This window comes from Pseudophryne corroboree, chromosome 1 (genome assembly GCF_028390025.1).
Source record: "Pseudophryne corroboree isolate aPseCor3 chromosome 1, aPseCor3.hap2, whole genome shotgun sequence".
NCBI lineage: Eukaryota > Metazoa > Chordata > Amphibia > Anura > Myobatrachidae > Pseudophryne > Pseudophryne corroboree.
This window is the reverse complement of record NC_086444.1, coordinates 1,198,395,873-1,198,407,405: the sequence shown is the minus strand read 5'-3', so window position 1 is coordinate 1,198,407,405 and position 11,533 is coordinate 1,198,395,873.

The window sequence follows — 11,533 nt, the reverse complement described above, 5'->3', positions numbered from 1 at the left end:
GGACAGGCGGGCTTTGACAGTAACGAGTGCGGCGCACATTCAATAGCATGAGGAGGGGGCGGAGCCGGGGAGCAGCAGCGCGTGCGGCTATAGTCCTGCCGGTCAGTAAATGCTTCCCCGACCGGGAGGACACAATTTAAATTAATAAATAATGGATACAAGCTAATGGGTGGTCCAGTGCACCCCCGGACCACCCCTCAGATTCGCCTTTGTATGTGACAGCCCAAAAGTGTCCTCAGTGTTAGACACTTAGAGGAAATGAATTAAGATTGGTTGCCGAAAACCCTGTCATCATTTGGATACCATCGGTATTGGGAGAGCGCATACCTGCAGTAATCCAAAAGAAAAATGTAAATATGGTGCAGTCCGCTACTCCTATTACCACGGTTCAGTCATGCCGTGCATCTCGCACCATATGGCGTACAGGCAACCAGTAATTGAGGACACGTCTAAATTGTCTTTGATATATTTTTATCCTATTTCTCCAGGTCATCTATATCCTGTATCCTTGTACAATTTAGTTCTGTGAATTTGGATATTCAAAGTCTCCACGGACATCTGTGGCCCGCATAGAAACGCTTCCAGTAAAGTCTTTTCCTGTTACAGTGTATGGTCATAGGACTCCTTTGTGTTTGCTTATATCCATATAATTTATTGATGTTAGCGCTATATTTGTATATAATTGGTGCAAAACATTCCATCAAAGTGTTTTCTTTATAAAATAAACAAACATGGATAACAAAACCAGTTACAGTAACTTGCGCAGGTTATAGGAATTATTGACAGTTGGGGCCTATTTAAAAAACATGGATCTACTTCTTAGAACAAAGGACTGTTAATCCCTTCTGTGGAATTTACTGAGTAATACTTTAGTCACATTTATAGTCTGATGCAGGGTTGGACTGGCCCACAGGGGTACAAGGGAAACTCCCGGTGGGCCCCACTGCCTGGGGCCCCACCACCTCCTTTAGGGATCAGGTTCCAAACTGTGCACATGAATTATACATATGTTATATTATACTGCACAGGACTATGTTGTATTTTCTACAGTACAGTGCTGTTATTAATCTGGTACATTGTCATGCATGTAATAGCAGTGTTTACTGTATATAGATTTTATATATACTAGCCACACCCCTAAACATAGGCCGCTACCACTTCATTTTCCGGTGGGCCCTTTATGCCCCAGTCCGACACTGGTCTGATGCAGTTTTTGGAAATACTGTATATGTACACCCTTTACTCATCCGCCCTTGAAAGAGTTAAAAGTTATTGCAAAACTTTTAGTTAAACGTTAATTGCTCTCTCCTATTAATCAGAGATGCTGTTTTTTTTAAAGGGTCTGTTTTCCTTGAAATGAGTGTAAGTATGGATTATTACGTGGGGCGGCATGATACGCAATGCACCATGTTACACCAGTTAAAAGATTTTAGAAAAGAGTGATCCATCTGATCAGACACCCCTGCAGTAGTGTACGGTACATGTCGGCTACACCACTAGAGCTGTTTAATGAAAACAAATCCTCTGCAGTAAGTCATCCTTTGCTGTGTTATAAATCAAAGTACAAAGGTGCGTCCTTCCTGAGACATCTGCTGTAAGCCCTCTAAGAAACTCCAAAGGATGCTGCTCTTGAGAAAATGCTCTTAGTTCTCTATATCAATTTGCAGTTCTTAGAGGTTGTTAATTAAGCACACTGGCCTGATTATAAAGGAGTGCCACTTGGATGTTACCTTTTACAGACATTAACACAATATTACAGTATTATCTTATATGTAATGTTTGCTTTTAAAAATTGTAGCAGTGCTACTGATATGTTCTCCTTACACAAAGCTGAAGAAGACCAGGCAAAACAGCTGTCTGGGGCATCAGGCGGACGTCTATCCGCTTTGACAGACGGACGCCGCACTTTCAGTGCAATACTAGAACCACATACTTCCACACCAGTATTGACAGGTACCTTAGCTCTTTTTCGAGTGACCTATTGCGGGACCGCATGATGAGTGATTTAGTCTTGCAATGCCACTTGGTATCAGGACCAATACCGGGGGTCATTCCGAGTTGTTCGCTCGCTAGCTGCTTTTAGCAGCATTGCACACGCTAGGCCGCCGCCCTCTGGGAGTGTATCTTAGCTTAGCAGAATAGCGAACGAAAGCTTAGCAGAATAGCGAATACATATTTCTTAGCAGTTTCTGAGTAGCTCCGTACCTACTCACGATTAGCAATCAGTACAGTCAGTTTCGTTCCTGGTTTGACGTCACAAACACGCCCTACGTTCGGCCAGCCACTCCCCCGTTTCTCCAGCCACTCCCGCGTTTTTCCCTGGCACGCCTGCGTTTTTCCGCGAACGCCGTGAAAACGCTGAGTTGCCACCCAGAAACACCCACTTCCTGTCAATCACACTCCGATCACTTCAGTGTGGAAAAAACGTTGTACGCTCGTGAGTAAATCTACTAAGTTCTTAGTAAAATTACTAAGCGCATGCGCTCTGCGTACCATGCGCATGCGCATTTTCCACCTATTCGCAGCGTAGCGAAAATTGGCAACGAGCGAACAACTCGAAATGACCTCCACCATCATTAGGGTCCTAATTCTGTCACCTGGCTATCCTTTTCTAAGCACTACGGGGCGCATGGGAGTGTAACGCTCACACTGCATCAATGCTTTTACAATGCAGTTCAGCAGCATACACTCAGTATTGATATAGTGCTACTATTCACCTATCTTTAACAACAAAACCTTCCCCTCCCCCACCTTCCCCACCTCCTTTCTTTATCATCTCTTGCTCTCTCATTGTTAAATACTACCCTTATAGGCCCTACACACTGGCCGACATCAGTCAAAGATATGAACGATCTCGTTCATAAATGAACGAGATACCGTTCATATCTTTGACTGTGGAGGCTCCAGCGATGAACGATGCGCGGTCCCGCGCTCGTTCATCGCTGGTCCCCCGTCGGCTGTGCATGCAGGCCAATATGGACGATCTCGTCCATATTTGCCTGTGCTTCAATGCAGCCGGGTGACGGGGGGAGTGAAGAAACTTCAGTCCCCCCGTCACTGCCCCTCCGCCGCCGGGACGCCCGTCGGCCATATCCGCCGTCGGGCAGCTCGGCGGCGGATCGGCCAATGTGTAGGGCCCATTAGGATTCCCTGCACTGATACATCAGGGTGTCCAGGGCTGTTTTAACAAAAGCAGAAGCAATCTTTTGATTCCAACCCTCAGGTGCATTTGTGACACGCTCATTTGCTGTATAATGCATAATTATAATATAATAATTATAATGTATAATGAACAGCAGCTGCTCCACTGGTGCCTTTTTTTCTTCCCTGCAAGTCTTTGTTACTTCTCTTACCAATGTGCATATGTAACAAATTTATTGATACAATTTGGTTTTGAGATCTCTCCCTGTCAAACTATACGCGTATGTAACAAATTAATAGAGACAATTTGGTTTATGATTACAAGATAAAATACCAATAATCCTATTTTGTATACACACGTTAAGAATTGTAATTGATGTGGAATAGTGAGCTTATTATAATTGATAGACTCACTAGAAAGCTACTATGTTATTAATGAATGTTTTTCTGTATTGCACTGGATATACAGTATTTGCACTGAGATTATTTTGAGATATATTCCGTGTGTACTTAACATTTACGATATATAAATGATATTATAAGATTACGTGTGGTATAGGGAGTTCTATAATTGGTGTTATTGTCACAACTACATCAGCAATTAGGACTTAACCAACCCCCATTTATACTGTGTTGTTAATTATCCAACTACCCAACAGCTTACATAGAACTGTGTATGCGGACTGGGGGATTGCAGCTGCTAACTAGGGTGTTTATTACATTTCTCTGTGGTGTGGAATGCGAGTCAGCCCGTTCAAAATTTGTTCACACCTAGTCAGCTCTATTATACGCTATACCGCCCTCTAATCCATGCACAACACAGGTTTTGGTTCTGGGCACATTTTGGTGGTTACATAAAAAAATTTTTTTTTTACATCTCTGAATCTGGACCAACCTGTTGCTTTCTACTGTACTGACCTTTCACACGTGATCATAATACTTTTCACATGGAATACGGATATGAATTGGTTTTGATAAAATATATGTTCATGTTTGTGTTTAGTTTGTTTTGTGGCATCACATTTTAAAGATTAATTAAAGGTTATGTCTCAAATATACTGTTCAATGAGTGCCCCCCCAAAAACGAGAGTTCCTTTCTTTTTCTGCTCACAAAGCTGAATTTATCTGTAAGAATTAAGCAATTATTGTGTGACAGGTGTCTTTGGTGTCATAATATTTTGCATTGAATGACAATTTCTGAGATGTTACCTTATGACATGTCTAAACACTTATCACAACGTTGAGGTCTGGTTTATAGACAGGTTCTAGCTTCATAAACTTGCTATGAGATTGTGGTTCACTTTATCCTTCACACAGGGGTCGGGCTGTCAGAGATCAGTAGGGCACTGGAACTAGGGGGTCGTGGCAGTCCGGCCCACGCTGGGCCCCAATAACAGATTTGATTCTGGGAGTGTACATGTCAACCCCCTCTCATATCACCTGGAGTAAGAGTCTGCTTTTGCACACTAGCAGATCAAATAGGAATACAGTATATCTTATATACAGTAGCAGCCATCACAACATAGGGATCTGTTTTTTGTAGTTTCAGCGTATCACCCGCCAGCAGGGCATCTTACCAGCCATGTTCCTGCCACATAACAACCATGCTCTAGACTCTAGAGAGAGTTAGATTTGGGTGGGTTATATTGTTTCTGTGCAGGGTAAATACTGGCTGCTTTATTTTTACACTGCAATTTAGATTTCAGTTTGAACACACCCCACCCAAATATCTAACTCTCTCTGCACATGGTACATCTGCCCCCCCCCCCCCCCCCCCCCCCTGCAGTGCAGCATGGTTTTGCCCAATTGGTAACTTTATTTGGTTTGCTAACAACTCTGAATAAGGCTCTAAAGGGGACATGTACTAAGCAGTGATAAAAGCAGAGAAGTGAGCCAGTGGAGAAGTTGCCCATGGCAACTAATCAGCTGCTCTGTATACTTTTATAGTATGCAAATTATAAATGTTACATCAATGCTGATTGGTTGCCATGGGCAACTTCTCCACTGGCTCACTTCTCCACTCTTATCCCTGCTTAGTAAATGTACCCCTAAGTCAGCAATTAGTGAATAAATTCTCTTAAGACACTTAACTTGCTTCATCATTGTGTAGTTTGTTTGGTAAAGTTAGACATAAGTGGTATTAAGAAACTGTTATTCTTGCTTAATGTAATTAATAGATAATAATTCTTCATTTTTAGATTACATAATTGATAAAGGTTGAAGTTGATATTTAAGTAGACGATCGCCAGAGGATTGCATTCTTGGATTGGAGTTAAATAAAGTCTTTTATACTATATATAAACAACTGTTGGTCATTGAGTTAGGGAGAGGTGGTTCCTTACCTCTCTGCTAGGGAGGGATCTGAGCCAATAGTTGCTGCTGAAGGAAGAGTAGAGAATGTGGCTCCATACAGCGGTAACTCCAGCTTTACACCCACTCCACACCATAAATTATCTAGGGGTATACCACAAAGTGCCTGAAGCAGTTTCACTCCCACTCGCTGAGATTAGCAGTACCTAGAACCTCCCTTACTGTTCTTCTTTTTGGGGGCTGAGTTTTGTTTGTGGCTCAGTCCTTTGGAACCTTCTAAAACAGACTCAAACCTATTTGCTCACAGATTTCATTACTGCCCCTTTGGTTTTTAAAGAAAGAAAATACTGTACAACCAAAATGCTTTGGTCTGTTTTGTGTAGTACATTAATACTTTTGTTAAGTTTGTTTTGTATCTTGTGTTTTTTAAAAATGTAAATGAGTCCTATAGGAAGAAAATGCTACAAAAATAGCATTATTATTATTATTATTATTATTATTATTATTATAATGGTGTCAGTGCTATTTAAAATATTCTGATAAATCCCATTGTACTGATGCACATGCTTCAATAAACAAATACAAATAAAAACAATAACACTGACTGTATCTCCAAATGCTGCTTCTTACTGCCGGGAGTCTGCAGGAACGGCGACTCTTCATTGGACACCTCATCAAAGAGCCTCAAAGCTGCTCTGCTCTATAAAGGGACAAAGTACCCGTCTCTTCCTCTGGCTCACTTGGTGCACCGCAAAGTAGATTATAACAGCTTCAAGACCTTGCTAGAAGCCTTGAAATATGATGAGTACAGCTGGGAGATCATCAGAGATTCCAAAATATTGTATTTCCTAATGGGTCTCCAAGGCCATTTTACCAAGTTTCCCTGATTTCTTTGCCTTTGGGACAGCAGGGACACTAAGGCACAGTGCAACAGATGACACTGGCCACAGCGGGCAAAGTTCTGTGTGGAGATGAATGACGTCAAGTTGGAGAAACTGGTGGACTCCAGGATAGTGTTGATGCCTCCACTACACATCAAGTTGCGCCTTATAAAACATTTTGTTAGAGCTCTATATAAGGATTCGGCAGCCTTCAAGTACCTTCAAGACTTCTTCCCTAAACTTTATGAGGCAAAGGTCAAAGTCTGTGTTTTTGTGGGACCACAGATTAGGAAGATCCTGCAGTGCAAGGAATTCCCAAAGATGCTCGCTCAGAAGGAGGAAGCGGCTTGGACCATCTTTATCGCAGTGGATCAGGGCTTCCTGGCAGTCACAAGGCTGGAAACTGCGTGCAGTTAGGTGAGACTTTGGTGAAGAACTTCGGCACAATGGGGTCCAGAATGTCCCTCAAATCCCATATTCTTGATGCTCATCTTGAGAAATTCAAGGAGAACATGGGAGCGTACTCGGAGGAAGAAGGTGAGCGCTTCCACCAGCTGCTACCAAGGATAGTATATTGAGTACATGATGGGAGACTACTGTACATCTTGGGCTGGATCATAAAAATTATGTACTGTGTAATCGTAAATCTCGGTAAAGCTACTCACTCATAACTCTTTTCTAGTCATGTTTGTAGAATGTTTTATGTTAATTTTCATACATACGTTGATTTTTTTTCTCACATTTTGTAAAAGAAAATGCAAATTCACCCTTATCTCATCTGAAATAGGTACACACCCAAGTATAAAATGTCCTGGTCACAAAAGCAAAGTTTGAGGGGATTAAATACCATTTTCCGTACTTTTGAGACATAAGAAATTAAGAAACATCCCTTACTACCCAAGGACAAATAATTTGCTTGAATGTGTTCCTAACTGTTAATGGTAATGGCCCTCATTCCGAGTTGTTCGCTCGCTAGCTGCTTTTAGCAGCATTGCACACGCTAGGCCGCCGCCCTCTGGGAGTGTATCTTAGCTTAGCAGAATTGCGAACGAAAGGTTAGCAGAATTGCTACTAAATATTTTCTTGCAGTTTCTGAGTAGCTCCAGACCTACTCCTAGACTGCGATCACCTCAGTCCGTTTAGTTCCTGGTTTGACGTCACAAACACGCCCTGCGCTCGACCAGCCACTCCCCCGTTTCTCCAGACACTCCCGTGTTTTTCCCTGACACGCCTGCGTTTTTTAGCACACTCCCGGAAAATGCTCTGTTACCACCCAGAGACCCCTTTCCTGTCAATCACTCACCGATCAGCAGAGCGACTGAAAAGCGCAGCACGAACAACAAGTTTTTAGTTAAATAACTAAGCGCATGCGCCCTGCGTGCCTTGCGCATGCGCATTTAGCAACAAATCGCAGCATAGCGAAAATCGGCAACGAGCGAACAACTCGGAATGACCCCCCATGTACGCTAACTTTTACAAAGCAAAAAACAAACAAACATATTTTTAAACTAACGCGTAAGTCTGATCCCACTGTCTTTATTATTTATTTTTTGTCCAAGAAGGTGTTGGATGAGAAACACGTACTGACTGTTAACAGACATCCAGACAGAAATGTTCTTGTGGTTATATAACATTAAAAATGAGTGTAAAGGTGTAAAATATAGTTCAGTCTTTTTGGTGAAAAACATCAAATAAATAAATAAATAAACATACTGGTTACCTTAACCACGTGCCTGCCATGGTGGCATCTGATGAGACCAGTCAGAAATGGCCATTGGGAGGCTGCGGGAAGATAATCTTTCCGCAGCTGTCAATTTCAGAGGGACCTCCCAGCCCCTCTGCACTTTCGGATCCTCCCACAGTGTCTGCTGATCACTGCTGGGCACAGTGATCAGCCAACCAGAGGCTGCGCTGTTCAAAAGCATCGCCGCTGTGCAATGCTTTTGTACTTGTGCGACGGGGCAGGGACTGACATGCGGGGCAGACTAGCCCTGTGCTGGGCGTCCCCCCGCATGTCTGTGTGACTGATCGTAGATGTGCTCAAATGGGGTGGAGCTTAACATGGCCCAGGGCGGAGCTTCAGGTGACGGGGGACTAAGGAGCAGGGGGCGGAGCTAATAATGGTACAGGAACACAAACTGTGGATGAATGTGAGAGAAAATTTGGGCAATAATAATAATACTGCTAATAAATACCATGAACCATGGGGGTCATTCCGAGTTGATCGCTTGCTGCCGATTTTCGCAGTGCAGCGATCAGGTAAAAAAAATGGCAAAACTGCGTATGCGTATGCACTGCAATGCGCACGCGAATCATACGGGTACAAACAGCATCGTTGCTGTGCAATGTTTCTAGCGACGATTCCATTTGCACAGCTGATCGCAAGGAGATTGACAGGAAGAGGGCGTTTTCTGGGAGTGGTAGGAAAAACACAGGCGTGACCAGGCGTTTGCAGGGCGGGTATCTGACGTTAATTCCGGGACCTCCGTCGCTAGGATCATCGCACAGGATAAGTAACTTCAGGGCTGGTCTTGTTTTGCACAAAATGTTTTTGTACCGCTCAGCTGCACATGCGATCGCACACTTGCAAAGCGAAAATACACTCCCCCGTGGGCGGCGACTATGCGTTTGCACGGCTGCAAAAAGTAGCCAGCGAGCGATCAACTCGGAATGAGGGCCCATGAGTTTTTATGTGAACCAGATTTGTTGATTTTCACCTACTTTTGTAGAAATGAAGTGATAATGAATAGACCCCATAAACTTCTCTATTATTTGGCTGTAATTCTTAATATCAGCAGAATGGTAGTGGTTGGATAAAGCTCCTGCAGCCGCCACTAGATAATGACTCACACTGAGTGATATTGAGCTTTATAATACTTCAAACAAGAAGACGAAGTAATCTATTCATGTCAGGTAAATAAGGCTGACGGAGGAGACACACTGCGGAGAGTTAGCAGAAATTGATGAAATAACGTAATGCCTATTGCTCGTTTACCAAATGGGAGCTGACGTGTCATTTAGTAATGTTGTTAAATAAAGGTTTTAGTCTTTTTGGCAAAACACAGTGCTTTAGAAATGTTTTCCTCCTCATCGTAAGCCCTTCTTATCCAAAATTCTTATAAATATAAATCTCTTTTAGTAGGAAAACTGTCCCCTGGGGAGGAAAGTAATTCTGTCACCGATGGATGAAAGAGCTTAATTCTTCTGGAAATAAAATAACCGCATTTACTGCTGAAGGAAACACAGAATCCTTTTCAGAACAACTCAATAAATCATCATAACAATGACAAATCTAAAGCAATCTGAATAAACTTACTAGAATACGTAGCAGAAATAAATAAAAATAAATATACATAATACTAGCTTGACTTTTTCACACCCCTCAGTTGTAGCTGTAGGGGTTATTCGGGGTATCTGTAGTTTTAATAAAGGACATTAATCACAGGGTTTGCAATTATTTGACAGTATTTTTTTACAGGTGCACTACAGGTCCCAGCAGGCTTTGCTGAAGTCGAGAAAAGGGGGCTGTACCGCTGTTTGATGAGTGATAAAAGTAGGACATGACCCCTTTAGCACTAGTTATGTATCATTGATAATTGGGGCCCAAAGTACCAAACACTCAGCTCCTGTCAGTTTGAAATATGACAGTTGGGAGATAATTGGTTGATAGTTTATCTCTCTCCAAGCATACGGCACTGAGACCTGCTTTTGCAGGCAGGACCACACATTGAGAAATCACTGCAGCTATGTACACTCTGGCTGGGGCTCCTTTATTGATTGATAAAAATTCTGGAGGTACAGTAACTCAGGGTGAGGATCATTGGGTCGTCAGTAACTAGGTCAACACCTGAAATAGGCCAACATTGTCATTAGGTCGACGAGGAAAAGGTCGAAATGGAAAAAGCTCGACATGAGTTTTTTTATATTTTTTTGGTCTCGTTTTCTTCATGCAGTGACCGGGAACCCCAATTAGTGCCCCGTGTCCCCTCGCTTCGCTCTCCTTGCTTCGGGCAAGGTGCCTCGCTCCACTACCGTTGCGCCCGGCACAGGTTACTATTCCCAATCGTAGTCCACGTGGATCGTAAAGTATGAAAAAGTTAAAAAAAAAGAGTGAAAAACGCATGTCGACCCTTTGAAGTGTCGACCTTTGCCATGCCGACCTAGTCACCATGTCAATCTTATGACCATGTCGACCTAATGCATGTCGACCAATAGTGGTCGACCTAATGAGTGTCGACCTAGGTGTTGTCGACCTAAAGACCGGATACCCCCCAGAGGCATGTACTGTGTTAACCAGTGATGTATGACATGTTACTGTGAGACCTCTATACCAGGAAGACTACTAAAGTGTCCACCACTATTTCCCCAGTCATAGAACAGACAAGTTTGCTGGTCTCCAGGAGGACTAAGTGTGATGAGTAAATAAAAGACATTATGGGGGGAATTCAAATCTTAACGCACCCCCTATCTCCCTTCTAAAGTGACGGGAGATAGAGGGTAGATATTCAAATGGCCCCCATTATCGCCCCTATCTCGCCCAGTACAGTCGGGTTTAGGCATGCAAAGCACCTAAACCCAACCAAACTAATGGGCACGATCGTAAACGGTTCTCTTTTCTGATCTGAAATGAACTTGTTGCGCCCGTCGGAAGTAACATAAGAATACTGCCAGAGTGCGCGATATAGCCCGGTCAAGTCACTAGTGGGACAGAATTAAGGTTTGTGAACCAAATGAAACTGAATCTGACTGCGTCTCTCCATATCAGATACACCGATTTACCAACCTTCTATTCAGCAACACTTCCCCACTCCAATTTAAGTGGTATCCCCAAAATAGAAGGAAAGAACGGTATATAATGAAGTACAGTTTATCCAAATTTTCTGACAATTGACAATATAGCAAGTCACATGAACTCTATATATACACATCAACAGGAAGTGAATAATTAAAAACTGGAATCCACCACGAATTGGCAGACCCACGTACCAGAGTTTGTGGTGTGTCAAAGGTGCCCACCCAAACACGCCTGTAGTACCACTTCCTGGAAGTTGCGGTAATAAACAGCAAGTCTCCTCCAATTAACTCCACCACTTCACCACTCCATTTTGAGTGGAATACCCAAAAATAGGAGGAAACAACGATATATAGTGAAGTACTGTTTATTCCAATGTGCAAAATTTTCTAACAGATATCGACTAAAC